The sequence below is a fragment of the Haliotis rufescens genome, unplaced genomic scaffold (assembly GCF_023055435.1).
Source record: "Haliotis rufescens isolate VD_foot unplaced genomic scaffold, xgHalRufe1.0.p SCAF_2, whole genome shotgun sequence".
Taxonomy (NCBI): Eukaryota; Metazoa; Mollusca; class Gastropoda; order Lepetellida; family Haliotidae; genus Haliotis; species Haliotis rufescens.
Window position 1 is genome coordinate 54,713,332 of NW_025963890.1, and position 17,387 is coordinate 54,730,718.

Here is a 17,387-nt window from a genome sequence, read left to right on the forward strand (position 1 = left end):
TTTTGAACGATACTCTCTAGTATACTGTGGACTCTTAATGTTTTGAGACCCATCCATCAAAAGAAATTGCTGGATTCAGGTGATTTCTTTCAATGACACAGACTGTTACCTTGTTCTTAATTTGTGCAGCCCCACTAGTTCCTGACGGTGAGGCAACATATCTTCCAAATCATTGGTAGCATTTTGCCTTCGTCCTTTCTTGTAACCATGGCTGCAGTGGCATTTTGGGGATGCCGGAAACAGATTATTACATTGGCTTTGGCAGGGCGTTGGTAAGAAAGTCTGCCATCGTGTTCCATTTTGTCATTAGATCCATATGTCATTGCTGTACAGAACAGTCGAATCAAATCATGATTTTTCTCTTGACATTGTACGATTCCGACTATATCATATACATGTTTTTGCGAACCAAATAGTGACGATACCATCCTGCTCACCAGTGGACCCCCGTCGCCTAAACCGCTTTGCAGAGTGTTGTATCATTTTCTTCGAACGAAAAGTTGTATATTTTTATCAAATTATGTCAAGATTTCTAAGTGAGTTAAACTCAAAACGTCAGTTCCAGAGAATAATCTTTGAAAACAGTTTTCAAGGGCTTAAAAGGCAAATTAGTGATCACAATTATATGAATAGACCACAAATATCGATGACACCAGGTGTTATCGAAAAGGGCAATGATGTCCTGATCTACTGGTTTGCCAAAACTGATTATAGATAGTCGTTGCAGTAGACGGGACCCACCGATGGCGCAGGATAAGGTCACCTACTGTTTGAATGCTCATGATATAGTCGGAAGTATACAATCGAGTCTGCTTTCAGCAGAGATGTCTTTTGAATATGGAAATGTATTTCTCGCTTGTATTTTGTTGGCTCATATTTACACAAGGTCATGATTTCTAAGATCTACAAAATATATAACATCAACGTCAGGGAATTAGTGTCTATTATCTGTCGAAACACATTCCCTTTTTGGATGAGCGGTCATCCTATCGCATCTCTTCATTTCATGTTGTCTTATGTCAAACAAGGTACAAAATGAAACTCTCAACAAGATCCCGGTATGGTGACTTAAAAGCACTGTTCATATATATTGCTTTTAATTTTTGTTAACACAGTGACCGGCTTTTTTCTGATTTTTGTAAGGACACAATACACGCACATCCATGGATGAATGTAACCGAAAACAAGTAGACGCAGCAGAAATGAGAGACGATATATTTTGACATTTTATATTGACATTTCCAGACGTCAATTTTTAGCCAAAAAACAGGTCTCAGGTTTATTGCGTCAGATCGTTTTGTAATGTTATCTTGCCACACTCTTTCTAGAACCCAAATGGATGATCAGTATGGAATATCAGCAGAAGCAGGTCCACTGGTGCTTTTGACATGCATTAAGAAGTTGTTAGAACATGAATACATGCCACTTATAATAGATAACAATTTTTTTTATTCTTTGCTCCTCCTCGGGGTGAATTCTGAGTGCGTATATATACTCACCGCCAAAAGCAACGCGAATACCATCATGTTGGTAAATATATAAAGACCTCTTCATATTCAAGAGATGTCCATAGTGGTTGATGATGAGATAATGACACAATGGAGTACACATTGATTCCTTGGTCTCTGTTAATGGATGGCTTCTTTCTTCCAAACATTCCTCCTTTTCCAAAGACTGTTGATGGTATGGAGAATCTTGGTTGTGACCAGTAGATATGGTGGTCAGGAGTTTTGATGAGGTGCTCCGAAAGGGCAGATTTCGTGTCAGATATTTCAACAGAGGTCTTGTGTTCTGTCATTCCGGAGGCGATGGGGCGTGAAGTCTCTCCAATGTATTTGTGTCCACAATTGCATGGTATGTCATACACACATGCTATAATCAAATCATCCCACTATGGACATCTTGATTGCCTTATTGCTTGCGGCACAATAGCCAGCACCTTGTCATCACTACACCTCCAGTCTACTCAACTGAGTCCTCTTGTAATCCCATTGTCTTCATCATTATATTGTTATCTTTGTACATTCATCCCAGCTTTCTTGTGTAAACATTTCATTTTATATCTATGAACTATCTAAAACTCTATGCACTTACTCAGCATTTGCCTAATGAAGAAGCAATGAAACGTCATTACAAAAAATACAAGAAGTTTCTGTCTGTGAACAGGCTCATGGCAAAAGGCAAAATAGAGATTAAAAGTATAAGAAGGGATTACTGAAAATCTGTGTCGACACCATGCGATCGCGAAAAGGCCAAACATGTGCTGTTCTATCCGTATCACTCGCCACTGACATAGGTGAGGTGAGGTGAAATGGGGTTTAACGTCGCGTCCAAGATTATTGCACTTATATAGCGACGTGCAGGTACGTGTATGTATTTGTGTGGCTGCTTGTACTAGTCCGGACTGATGCCGATTTATAGTGCTAGCTCACTGAGATACCATGCCGCAGTTTAACATGGATACCCCACTCAGACACAGTATACTGACTCCGAGCCGACCAGGCCTTGTTTTAGCCCCTTAATGTCGAGCGCCAGACAGGGTAACAACAAGTACCATCTTTTAACGTCTTTTGGTATGACGCGGCCGGGGATCGAACCCCGGACCTTCCGCTCTCCGGGCGGACGCTCTACCACTAGACCACGGAGGCGGTCCCGCCACTGACATAAGTTGCATTACAAGGGTAGTGCCGGTCAGAAAAAAGGTGTGGAAAACACCATGTAAAATTCATAGTATCGCAATTAATTTTGACAAGCGATGTATCTTATTTGGTAAATTATGCCTGCCATAAATTTTCTAAAGCGACTTAACCAGGCGTTTGATGGTGTAGTCACGATTAACAAAATAGTTCTTAGTGCAATTTGTCTTTCCCTGAAATTTAACAAAAAATGTAAATGCTCTAACGGACCTAAACAATTGAGATGAAGTTGATGATGCATGTGTACATTACTCGATATTTCGAGGAAATTCGCGATTGGAAAATCGAAATCACCCCTTTTGGTAGATGTGTCATCATTTTATGTTTTCTATGCACAGATTAAGATTGGACACTGCATATGGTACCTCAATTGTTTCGTTGGCTTCCCACTCCATGAGCTTCAGTTCATGGGTACATCTATATAATGGACGATACATTGTGCGCGCAATGCCATAGTTGTCCACCAACCACCAAGTCCATTATTGATTTACCAAACTAAACTAGAATTAAAAGAGTCCAGTGAAGCCGCCCCATGCCTTTCGTAGTTAGATCTATGTCTAAATACAGTGACAAAGGCCGTGTGACAAGTAGCCGCTTATGTCGTGCAATAACCCAGTAGCTCCAGACTTTGGGGTCTACATTTCGCAACTTGAGCTCCTACGAAGATCCGACATGAAATCGCTGCCACCAGTCACACCTTTGGAAGGTGAAGCAGTGGACGAGATTTGGAATTGGTAATTTGACCTAGTTAAACATCTTGGACAAATTCCCTTGTTTCGATTTTTGAAATCCATGCAGAAATTCCATTTTACAAGCATAAAGAAACACCAACAAGGAGGGGGAGCACAAGTGCTGCCCATGGAAATGCCTACGTCTTGCCGAAATGTCTTATCACCACATTTCACAATGGTGTTATATATGAGGAAGTCAAACAACTTCAGATGACATTTGCTTGTATTGTTGACAAATTTGTCCCGATTTCTTTAAAGATAGAGCTGTAACTATATATAACATTCATGCAGTTCAATTCAAATTAATTCCACTTATCTCAAATACTGTCTGTGAATAGAAAGTCCTTCTTTCATTGTATTAAGGATTATGGGCAATCTTTGATACAGGGATTTACTGTACCCAGCAATATATCTCCCATTACATGGGTTTTTACAAGCTTTAGAATCCAGAAGGAATGGACATAGAGTCAAGCCAAAAGGAGATATTACTGATGCCACTGGACAGGAAGGGAAACATCTTACTGTATACATGTAACTGTGCTATTGTATTCGAAAATGTATAAAAAAAACGCACCCGTTTACGTATTTCCCGTGAAGATCCGGGGTAGAATAGGTTTTCAGCAACCCATGCTTGCCGTGAAAAGGTCGGGCTCGCTGACTTGGTTGATGCATGTCATCGATCTCAATTGCATGGATCGATGGTCGTGATGTCACTCACAGGATTGTCTGGTCCAGACTCGTTTATTGACAGACCGCCGTCATATAGCTGGAATATCGCTGAGTTCGGCTTTAAACAACAAACAACAACGTATTTCCCATAGTTTCTAACGTGCGGCGATATTCCATTGATCAAGTCAGGTTTTAATGAAGTGATACCATAATGTAAAGAACAGGTTTTAAAATGGGAGTGAATTAATTCCCTTTTTGTTACTAGTAGATATAAAACTCTTAATATACTCGACGACACCGATTCACGACAGTTAGTGTTAGCGTTGCGGAGCGAACGCAAAACTGTATCAGCAGACATCCTTATTTCACTACTGGTACTTTTACATAACATGTATAAGAAAACAATTTTTTCATAACTGACATACATTTATTTCATTCGATAAATAAATCATGTGCATTGCATATTGATGTTTCCATAGTGGTATGACCATAGTGTCAGCATGTATTCGACAGCTAATACTTATCGCCCTGTGAACCACATGCGCAATGTTATATTGAATGGTGAAAGATATAACTAATGACACATCAACGATACATTGAAATTCCCCGGGGAGGAAACTCTCTATACTACAGTCCCTCTTGTGTAAGGAACTCGTTAACTATAGATCCAAATTTCAATGGGAATAAATCCAATTATAATGATTGCAGTTTATAGATAACAAACGAATATGTGTTGCAAGGGGAATCTCCCCCGAACGCAGCCAGAATAATAAGCATGGTCTACATGATAAAAGTAATTGAAAATTAGAAATGACTTCATGGTGGTTTGATATCTAAGGTCAAATATTCTGTCGATATAATCCAGCCCCCGCCGCCCACACAAATACACCGGGGGTCGTCTCAAACCAAGAAAGCATGTTTTTAGAAAAGCGAATTGATGCTAATCAACTTTCAGCATTTTATTTAACATCTACATTCTCAAATGAATATTTCGTTGAGATGGGGCAGCATAATTGTTTAAGTATTTATCAAGGCCAAGAGTCCGATCCTCACATTGGTACGATATGTGATACCCAATTGCGTCGTCCCATCAGCGTGGCATAGAGCCACGATCGGCTCAAAGCATCCTGTAGTTACTCATGTAAAAAAAGGTTGGGTTTCAGACAGTGAGTGGGCTCATGAGTACGCCGGTTTTCTTCTTGGCTCCTTATACCGCCGTGTACATGTGCAGGGTTGTCAAGTCATCTGTGATGTGGTCCGTTGTTTCCTTTTATATAATTGAAAATAGTTATCATGACCAACTGACCAACTTTAAAACGTAATGGTGACGTCACGCTATTGTTGCAATTGATACTGAGCCAGGAATTCACTTCTTACATGTATTTTAAACAAGCAAACCTGACGCAACTATGCAACATCTTACCGAAACTATGCATCAACCATAACACGGTTTAAGTCAGAGAAAACACTGGAATCTGCAGAATCAATGGATTCTTATGATTTCTCCATAACAACGTTCCACAAAAACAAAACCAATACCAGTTTCACAATGGCCCAGTGGTTTAAAACTGTGTAAAGTTGTATCCATTAACCATGATACCTCTGGTCCTATGTTCGAATCTCAGAGTCGCCACGATTATGTACCTCGGTCTATAAGCACACTAATTGTAGCTGTGGAATTCATCAAAATGGTCTACGACGTGGGTCACTTTGATATAACGTAAATACTGTTCAAAGCGATGTTAACTCATGTCCTCACCTGCAACTAAATCCACTGTGTTCCAAACTAACTACGAATGCTGGGAGCCGTGAAGATCCAGGGTATAACTGATCATCGGCAACCCATGCTTGTCGTGAGAGTCGACTAACGGGATCGGGTGGTCGGGCACGCTGACTTAGTTGATGCATGTCTTCGTATCCCAGTTGTGGAGATGGATGTTCATCTAGATTATTTACAGACAGACGTTATATAGCTGGAATATTGCGGCGTTAAAAAAAACGAGCGCTGCAAAAACATTATATGGAATGATAAACTAATACACTCTAAAGAGTGAGAGAGTGAGTATAGTTTTACGCCGCTTTTAGCAATATTCCAGCAATATCACGGCGGGGGAGACCAGAAATGGGCTTCACGCATTGTACCCATGTCGGGAATCGAACCCGGGTCTTGGGCGTGACGAGCGAACGCTTAAACCACTAGGCTACCCGACGCCCCTACACTCTGAAGAACAGATATTTAGGTAAACACATGATACATTCATACTGAAAGCATTTAATATGATTTGATATATACTGATCTTATCGTGATCAGGTAGATTCTGTATGTATTGTCTTGAACCCTCTTTCTCTCGATTTATTTTTACGTATATCTATGGCTTATGACTGGTCATGGTTTGAATATCCAAATGTTTGTTTGACAGTTGTTATCTTTCGCTCAGTTCGAGATGAAATAATTGCAACAATAACCCTTTTTTTTCATTACTGTGACACTGAAAGAAAAAACAAATGTTCGCTTTACTTTTGAGATCAGTAACTACAAAATGACAGGAGTATAGTCATCACTTCGTCTAGATCATGGTGATATTTCTGTGTGTATACGACCCCCGTAGGTACTGCCACAAAGTGAATATTGGTAGGAAATTGAGCCGCAAGCAAGCTTCCCATGTACATAGTACGTAGGCACTGTGAAATGACTAATTAAAATGCAGGAAGGATCAGTCGAGACAGCCAACACAGGAAATAGCGACACGTTAGTGTTTCCACTTGAAACTTCTATGGGATAACGACCCGTCTGGTGTCATCTTGCAGCCTCTATACGTTCTATACAGAATGAGTGATTAGTTCTGCGATGGGGACATTTATTATCGTAGTAATATACAGTCGTTCGATAATGCCTGTCATGACATTTCAAATATTCAGAAATTAAAGAAGTATTGTCAATGATTTTACAAATTTGACACGTTTAATATAATGTACGTCGGCAGCGTTGGCGTTCATAATATGATATATCTCACATTATGGCGTATCACGGCAGAACAGGTGATTGAATTGCTGTTGTTTTACTCTCGAGGTGGCGATGATACAACTGCTACATCACGACTGTCTGTCATTTATCGAATCGGGACCAGACAAACAGTTAAAAGCACGAGAAACGTCGAGGTACGAGTGAGTGAGTGAGTGAGTTGGGTTTTACGCCGCTTTTAACAGTATTCCAGTTATATCACGGCGTGTCAGCTTAATGTGGGAGGAAAGCCCGAAGTGATGCAGGTCTCAGACGTTTACCACTTCGGTGAAACCCACGAGCACGGGTATGGTGCTGACAAACCTAGAAACATAATCGGGGCGATCCGGGATTCGAACCCACAATCATAGGTTTCTGGCGGGCCCAAGGGACGCAACTCTGCACAGCGAATCGCGTGCCCCCGTCGAGGTACGAAGACACACCAGCAAACTGGCTACCCGTTTTAATCACCTCTCTTTTATTTGTTTCCCCTCTCGGATTTGAGATTGGTTACAGGTATATCAGAATTGATTTAAACTGTGTATAAATTAGAGTGAATGAGTGAATATGTTTTTACGCCGCTTTTAGCAATATTCCAGCAATATCACGGCGAGGAATACCAGAAACGGGCTTCACACATTGTACCCATGTCGGGAATCGAAGCCGGGTCTTCGGCGTGACGAGCGAACGCTTTAACCACTAGGCTACCAGACCGCCCCGTACATGTATAACTTACAGTGTACAATACGTACAAGACCAGTTATCTTTACATGAATGGATCACTGAAAATCAATTCGCGAAAAGGGTACAGGAAAAAGGGATTCCAGACTAATGAAGTCTAATTAATATGGTTCACTTTCACACAGTCACATGAATTCACTGTCATCCAGTTCAAATCTAAATCCGGTATATGTAAATAACAAAGGACAAGATAGGATCAAGCTAGGACAAGGTAAGATCAAGGTGGAACAAGGTAGGATCAAGGTAGGTCAAGGTTGGATCAAGGTAGGATCAAGGTAGGACAAGGTAGGATCAAGGTAGAACAAGGTAGGATCAAGGTAGGAGAAGGTAGGATCAAGGCAGAGTCAAGGTTGGACAAGGTCGGATCAAAGTAAGATCAAGGAAGGATCAAAATAGGACAACGTAGGTTCAAGGTAGGATCAAGGTAGGAAAATGTTGGATCAAGGTAGGACAAAGTAGGATCAAGGTAGGACAAGGTTGATCAAGGTAGGTCAAGGTAGGATCAAGGTAAGATCAATATAGGACAAGGTGGGTTCAAGGTAAGATCAAGGTAGGATCAAGGTAGGTCGAGGTAGGGTCAAGGTAGGACAAGGTAGGATCAAGGTTGGACAAGGTCGGATCAAGGTAAGATCAAGATAGGATCAAAATAGACAAGGTAGGATAAAGGTAAGATGAAGGTAGGACAAGGTAGGCCTAAGGTAGGACAAGGTAGGAGTAATTTATGACAAGGTAGGTTCAAGGTAAGATCAAGTTAGGATCAAGGTAGGACAATTTAGGACAAGGAAGGATCAAGGTAGGACAAGGTAGGATTAAGGTAGGACAAGGTAAGCTCAAGGTAAGATCAAGGTAGGACAAGGTAGGATTAAGGTAGAACAAGGTGAGTTCAAGGTAGGAAAAGGTGGGATCAAGGTAGTATCAAGGTTGGACAAGTTCGGATCAAGGTAAGATCAAGGTAGGACAAGGTAGGAAAAGGTAGGATTAAGGTAGGACAATGTCGGATCAAGGTAGGACAAGGTAGGACAAGGGAGGAAAAGGTAGGATCATGATAGGACAAGGTAGGATCAAGGTAAGATCAATCTAGGACAAGGTGGGACAAGGTAGGTTCAAGGTAGGATCAAGGTAAGATCAATCTAGGACAAGGTAGGGTCAATTTAGGACAAGGAAGGATCAATTAAGGACAAGGTAGGATCAAAGTAGGACAATGTAGGACAAGGTAGGATCAAGATGGGATCAATGTAGGATCAAGGTAGGACAAGGTAGGATCAAGGTAAGATCAAGGTAGGACAAGGTAGGATCAAGGTAGCATCAAGGTAGGACAAGGTAGGGGCAAGGTAGGTTCAAGGTAGGGTCAAGGTAGGATCAAGGTAGGAGAAGGTAGGCCAAGGTAGGGTAGGACATGATAGGCCCTTTTTGGGCCACAGAATCTGCAAAGAAATACCTTAATAGGAATTGTTATGAAAGTTGTAAATGTGCTCATAAAAAGGAGAATAAGACTTGTATTTTAAAAAGAAATATGAACACAAAATGTAGAAGTAAGGCTAAAATTTGCAAAGAAGAAGCATTTAATAGTTGAACATGAGCAAGTAGATAAAGGTATAGATAAAGACAGTACAAACATGTGGTACAAAAACATCTTGGGGCACTGATTTTTATTGCTCATGGTCAGGTTTCGTCCAACGCCTGCAAGTGGAACAAAGAACAAACTTAAGGTAAGTTGCCAGGCTTCTGAATATGTCTGATTTTCAATTCTCATTGAAAAATGTCAACGTTTTCCACATCTTGAAAAAGTTAAATTTTCAGTAGACCAAAATTGGCCCAGTTTTAATCATGTATTTTGGTATACAGTAAAACATACTTATTCAAACACATGTGTTCCCGTTGAAATGCCCGTGACTACAAAATGTCCGGATAAAAGATTCAGGGTAACGTTCATGTGGCAGTGTTCATGCAATATAGCAATCAGACAGTAATTGCCAGGAATGCGAATTTACTGACTGACGGGTTCCACTGTATAACTGATCATTGTATCCGATATTCTCCATAGAAAGTCTACAGTAGATTTTCCGGACTACCTGGTATTTGGAACTGAATGAAATTCACATATGCCTTTGTACGAGAATCTTCCACAGAACTCATTATTGTTTCTGCTTTTCTTTGTGCTTCCCTCTGCACTGACAACGTCATGTTTACAGTTTCCCAGATAATTGGGAAAGAGAAAAAAAGTTTAACAAATAAGAACCTGCAGCTAGACATGTTTAGGTCTGTTATCCCTGATAAGGATTCATTTCTTCAAGCAACCTCCTTTGGTAAACTGTACGGCAAAGTAGTGATTCTTATTTGCGTAGCCTTATTGCCCGTGCGAATGCTTTCGTCCTTTTGAAAGTGGTAGTCCATTTTGGGAAGCCTCTCATGACGTTGCATCGCCTAATATCAGTGGTAATTAAAATATGTTTAGCCATTAGCGCTGTGTAGGTTGACAGTTGGATTTGTTAACATGGAATGCCACATGACATGACGATTCCTGTTTTAAACAGTATGAAACAAATACGACTTTGGCATTGGTGGCCTTTTTGGGAAGAACATTCAATCACTTATCCATGTGATAGTGATTTGTACATTTCGGCTGAATCAGTTTGAATTTGAGGTTTTTGTAATGAACATTCTACATTCAATGCGTTTGAACAATGTTGTATAATTGGACATCTTTGCAAATGGATAAAGAGGTCATGTTTTATAATCTGGCAAGTGTTAATACCATCTGTTGGTAAATCGTGTCCATATGTATGATGCGCCGAATCCACACCCAGAAGCATGCTCAAAGCGCTCCTTTATGACCTCGGTCGTGTATCATTGTGCGCTCGATTTCCATGCGCAGCTCCCTGGGGAGTACACAACCTGTAAGGCGCTGAAAGGTTAACAATCACATTACAATCTCATCCTACCGGGTACCCATATACTGCTTAGTGAACAGAGGCATATTTTGAAGAAAGTCATTTGCCCAGTCACTTGTGCATCTGGGTCGGGCAGGCCCGACGCCCTAAGAATTCACTGGAGTCAAGCTGCCGAACGTTGTCACCCATCTAACTATTCTCTGGAACCAGCGTTCCTTAACTTCACCTGATTTGTCGCATCTTCCCGAGCAACTTGCCGTGGTAAGGGAGTTCATTGGTTGTAAAAGTCCAGTTTCCACCCTTGCCGAACTAGCCTGGAATTTCTGATCTCGATCGTAGCACCACCAGTGGCTATTACGAGTTATGTCCCTTATGTGTCCCTCCTACTGACCAATCAGATTCCACCTCTCACATAACTTGCATTTGCTTCAAACAAAATGTCGGCGCTCATTCAAGACAAACTGATCGATAATCAAAATCTATATTGTGATAAAACTGTTCTTACTTCGCGAAGTGCATCAAATCACAGGAGCACCTGGATTGAAAACATGAAACGATTTGGAAAATATCTGTTGACTTCGAGTTGGCGGTATACATGCCTTGCAATTCTTGCAATCGACCGAAATCTGCACGGCAGTTTACGACCCGGATGTCAATTCCGTTAAGCGAGTTTGACTGGACTATGCACAGACCAGTGGTCGTGGGTTTAACCAAAGTGGTAAACATCTGAGACATGCTCCGTCCTGGCTTTCCTCCCACATCTTGCTGACACGCCGTGATATAACTGGAATCCTGTCCAAAGTGGTGTTAAAACCGAACTCACTCATTCACCTGACGTGTGACCGGACTTGTTTCACATTCCTTTGTGTAATAAGTATTGTCACACCAACAGATGAACGAAAAAATCCGACTATTCTTTGTGTAGTATTCAAATACAACAGACACAGACGAAACAACTGCGTGAAACAAAGTGCATTTCATAATTTACATATATAGATCACAATGACGGAATCTTGTATGCAAATATCACAAAACACTAACGTTCCATGTCGACATGACAAGTCGAATAACAAAGAAAGTTAACGTCATTTTTTATTGACGGTATAATCATCTTCAGTCGAGAAGGTATGCCTGCGTAAAAAACTGCCTGCTTGGCGATATAAAATACTAAGGGGGATCCTTTCTGGAAAAGAGGTATGTTGCTTTCATCGTGCTCATTCATCAGAACCACTTCATGGTGTTGACAAAAGCAAATCCTCTATCGTGATATCTTTACGGAGTTTACGCACTTCCGTCACATGAAACAGGAAGGAAGCAAGACGACGAGTTTCGTCACGAATCACCATATTGAATCTTGCCCACATATAATACTGATAAAAAGAGCACCGTCATCTTGTTTTCGACAAACTAAAACGTGTTCCTGTTCTACCATTTTATGTTGTAACACGATATTACAGCGTGGGTCGATATAGATGTTTTTACATCAACAGTTTTTGAAACGTCTAAACGCATGCGTCCTCCATTATTATTTTGTATTGTTTGACAAATGCTGACCTTTTCGTAAGATCCTAGCTGTTCCCTAAAACTGGCAATAAAGCAATGATGGTTGCGTAAAGTGGCGCAATTCGATGTGCAGGATTTCGCTCACAAGCTTCGTTCCGTTGATCCCAGAATTCCCCGAGATGCCCACCAAAGTGTAACCAAAGTTGGCAAAGTCTACGACCTGTGTCATCCCTCGGTAACTTGCAACTGATATAAACAATAACAGTAGCAAGAAGTGTTCAATCCATCTCAAGAAGCATTTGAAAAAGGGATACGCTTTCTAGAGTTGCATCCCTTAGTCGTGTCAGGCTCCGCTGCCTGTTCTTCAGATATCGCTACTTTCTTCTGGTTATGGTACTTGGTTTATAAGCACCATACCCGTGCTCGTGTGTTTCAATAAGTGAGATAAGAGCTTTCTATTTCTCCCAAGAAAAACAGTACACCTGATTCGAGATACGCTTTGTAGATTTGCGTCCCTTCATCGTGCCAGGATACGCTGATCGTTCTTCAGATATTGCTGATTTTATTCTGGTTATGATACACCCTACCCTACCCTATCAGCACCCTACCCGTGCTCGTGTGTTTCAATAAGTGAGATTGGAGCTTTCCAAGTTTTCCACGTTAGGCTGACATAAAACTGAATTAATGTTCAAATGTAGGCAAAAACAGTTCACTAACTCACTAAAAACACTAACGTATTTTGTCGGTGAGAACTAATGTAAACACATCTACTTTATTGCTATCCTTTCGGAAGATTCAAAAATAAAAGTATGACTTTCTAACCAAATTCATATATTCATATTCAAACGACAGGGCGGCAAATGTTCTAAGAGTATGTAAAAGCAACTAAATGAAAGTTTGATACAATAGCCTTGTCTGCAAAAGTATCTAAACATTCAATCTATCGTAAACCAAATCGTCTGTAACCAATAGAAATCCTCATAAATGATACTCCGGAGAGGAACCCTTGGTATTGATTGAATGACTCACGGACGATTTGTCATCACTATCTAGCGGGCAAATTGCAAAGTCGGGCATGCAGATGAACGAAATGTCCCGTCCAATCCCAAAGATAGACATGTAGACTTATTACAAACATGCGTGGGCGTACCATTGATTAATTGTGAAAGAAAAAACTATGTCTGTTGCGGCTCTTATCGAGTTTAGACGTGTTTCTTCCCAGTGATACTTCGTTTTATGGCCTCTCCTTCCACAAACTCACTCAACTATGCTAACAGTGAGAAGCCTTGTTTGATCCGACTTCTGCACAATGGCATAGTTTCTGAAACCGTCAGAACTATAAATGTTCAAGACCGGGAAGTTCCACATGTGTTTAAGTTGAGTTTGACCCCAAATCGTTTGATTCGTTTGAACGTTAAAGCAGTTTAACTAAAAAAGGATAACATTACGTTCACATTTAATTCTTATTTTCTTAATTTCATAACTTCATCTGTCAATTTAATTAAAACAAAAGACTGTTGCTAATGTCATTCCGTCGGGGAGATGGAAGTAAGAAGCACAGTGTGACAACCGCAGCTGGTTCTAAGCCCTCCTTAAAGCGGCCATTGCAGGATGGGTATCTGTAGGTGGGAAGTCATGGTGGTGGTTGTAGCGATGATGCTGAGGGGATGGTGGCGGTGGTGGTGGTTGTAGTGATGATGTAAGGAGGATGGTTGTAGTTGTGGTGGTGATGCTGATGGGATGGTGGTGGTGGCTGTAGTGATGAGGTTGCTGGGATGGTGGTGGTGGTTGTAGTGATGATGTTGCTTGGATGGTGGTGGTGGTTGTAGTGATGATGTTGCTGGGATGGTGGTGGTGGTTGTAGTGATGATGCTAGGGGGATGGTGGTTGTGGTTGTAGTGATGATGCTGATGGGATGGTGGTGGTGTCTGTAATGATGATGCTGGGGGAATGGTGGTGGCAGCTGTAGTGATGATGCTGATGGGATGATGGTGGTGGTTGTAGTGATGATGCTTGGGGGATGGTGGTGGTGGTTGTAGTGATGATGCTGATGGGATGGTGGTGGTGGTTGATGTGATGATGCTGGGGGGACGATGGTGGTGGTTGTAGTGATGATGCTGGGTGGATGGTGGTGGTGGTTGTAGTGGTGATGCTGATGGGATTGTGGTGGCTGTAGTGATGATGTTGAGGGGATGGTGGTGGTGGTTGTAGTGATGATGTTGCGGGGATGATGGTGGTGGTTGTAGTGATGATGCTGGGGGGATGGTGGTGGTGGCTGTAATGATGTTGCTGATGGGATGGTGATGGTGGCCGTAGTGATGATGTTGAGGGGATGATGCAGGTGGTGGTTGTAGTGATGATACTGATGGGATAGTGGTGGTGGCTGTAGTGATGATGCTGATGGGATGGTGGTAGTGGTTGTTGTGATGATGCTCGGGGGACGATGGTGTTGGTTGTAGTGATGATGCTGGGTGGATGGTGGTGGTGGTTGTAGTGGTGATGCTGATGGGATGGTGGTGGCTGTAGTGATGACGTTGAGGGGATGGTGGTGGTGGTTGCAGTGATGATGCTGATGGGATGGTGGTGGTGGTTGTAGTTATGATGCTGATGGGATGGTGGTGGTGGTTGTAGTGATGGCGTTGAGGGGATGATGGTGGTGGTTGTAGTGATGATGCTGGGGGAATGGTGGTGGTGGTTGTAGTTATGATGCAGATGGGATGGTGGTGGTGGTTGTAGTGATGATGTTGAGGGGATGATGGTGGTGGTGGTTGTAGTGATGATGTTGCGGGGATGGTGGTGGTGGTTGTAGTGATGTTGCTGATGGGATGGTGGTGGTGGTGGTGGTGGTGGTGGTGGTGGAGGTTGGATTGATGATTTTATGTTATGATGCTGATGGGATGGTGGTGGTGGTTGTTGTGATGATGCCTGGGGGACGATGGTGGTGGTTGTAGTGATGATGCTGGGTGGATAGTGGTGGTGGTTGTAGTGGTGATGCTGATGGGATGGTGGTGGCTGTAGTGATGACGTTGAGGGGATGGTGGTGGTGGTTGCAGTGATGATGCTGATGGGATGGTGGTGGTGGTTGTAGTTATGATGCTGATGGGATGGTGGTGGCGGTTGTAGTGATGGCGTTGAGGGGATGGTGGTGGTGGTGGTGGTGGTGGAGGTTGGATTGATGATTTTAAGGGGATGTTGGAGGTTGTTGTTGGTGGTTGCAGTGATTATGTTGAGGGGATGGTGGTGGTGGTGGCTGTAGTGATGATGTTGAGGGGATGATGGTGGTGGTGGTTGTAGAGATGATGTTGAGGTGATAGGGTGGTGGTTGTAGTGATGATGTTGAGGGGATGGTGGTGGTGGTTGTAGTGATGATGCTCATGGGATGGTCGTGGTGGCTGTAGTGATGGCGTTGGGGGGATGGTGGTGGTGGTTGTAGTGATGATGTTCATGGGATGGTGGTGGTGGTTGTAGTGATGATGCTGATGGGATGGTGGTGGTGGTTGTAGAGATGATCTTGAGGGGATGGTGGTGGTGGTTGTGGTGATGATGTTGAGGGGATGGTGGTGGTTGTTGTAGTGATGATGTTGAGGGGATGATGGTGGTGGTTGTAGTGATGATACTGATGGGATAGTGGTGGTGGTGGCTGTAGTTATGATGTTGAGGGGATGGTGGTGGTGGTTGCAGTGATGATTTTAAGGGGATGTTGGTTATTGTTGTTGGTGGTTGCAGTGATGATGCAGATGGGATGGTGGTGGTGGTTGTAGTGATGATGTTGAGGGGATGATGGTGGTGGTGGTTGTAGTGATGATGTTGCGGGGATGGTGGTGGTGGTTGTAGTGATGTTGCTGATGGGATGGTGGTGGTGGTGGTGGTGGTGGTGGTTGTAATGATGATGCTGATTGGATGGTGGTGGTGGTTGTTGTAATGATGATCTTGAGGGGATGGTGTTGGTTGTATTGATGATGTTAAAGGTGTGGTGGTGTTGGCTGTATTGATGATGGTAAAGGTGTGATGGTGGTGGTTGTATTGGTGATGTTAATGAACACATTACAACTGGCAGGACGAAAGGGGTAAGATCGAAAATTAATAAATAATAGCAGGCCATTTATATTGCGCTATATTCCCACACCATTATTACTCCGGTAACTGGATCACTCGATTTTATTCTAAGATCCCTAGGGGGCATACAATCCAAGCTGAGTGTAAGGTGCTAGAAGGTTAACATTCACATTACCATCTCATCCTACCGGGTACCCCTTCATAGTAGGGTGAACAGATGCATATTTCGAACAAAGTCACTTGCCTAAAAAGACAGCACATGTGCTATACATGTACTTCAGTGTGGGGCAGGGCTTATGCCCCAGAAACTCTCAGTCGTCAAGCGGTCACCCATCAAATTACTCTCCTCGACCAACGTTGCTCAACTTGCGACCTCGATGGTGGTGGTGGTGGTGGTGGTGTGTGTGAGTATTGACGATTCGTACACGGTGAGCGCAAGCTAGCGTTGACGTCCTAAAAGACAAAACGTCAGGCCACACGCCTTGCAAACATGACAACAATGGGTGTCAGTATGATGTCCCAATAATACTGTCCACTGACTCTTCGTTGCACAATATGGAGCGGGGTTCGGTCAGTCGTAGTGATACCACCCCTTACCATAACCGATCCCCCGCCAAATCTGTCACTGGCTTGACGTTCATTCCGACGTCGCCAGTCACAACCACGCCTATCAAGGAAGTGCAAAGCGAATCGGGACTCATCTGAAAACATGGCACATGACCAGCGACGGTTACCCCAGTTTCGACGCTGTGTACACAGTGTTTAAAATACCCACCTGCCCGACAGTCCGAGACGGTCTATTTTGCTGACGGACGGTCAGTTTGGAAAACTTGCACACTCGATGGTCGGGATATTATTGTATTCCCCCATTGCTCTAAAACGCGCGTGTCAGGGACATATTCAGCTTTTCATACCAGGAAGTAATTTAAAAGTACGTTTGTTCAATTGTTGTGCCCACTCCATCTGCACGACATGCTTTACGTAGGCACAGCAATTAATTTCTAGTGCATGGGGTGTATGTTTAAGGTATTGTGAGATCATCATTTTGTTCTTCTATATATAACGAGGCTTTTAATGTTAAAGTTCCAGCAAAGGCAAT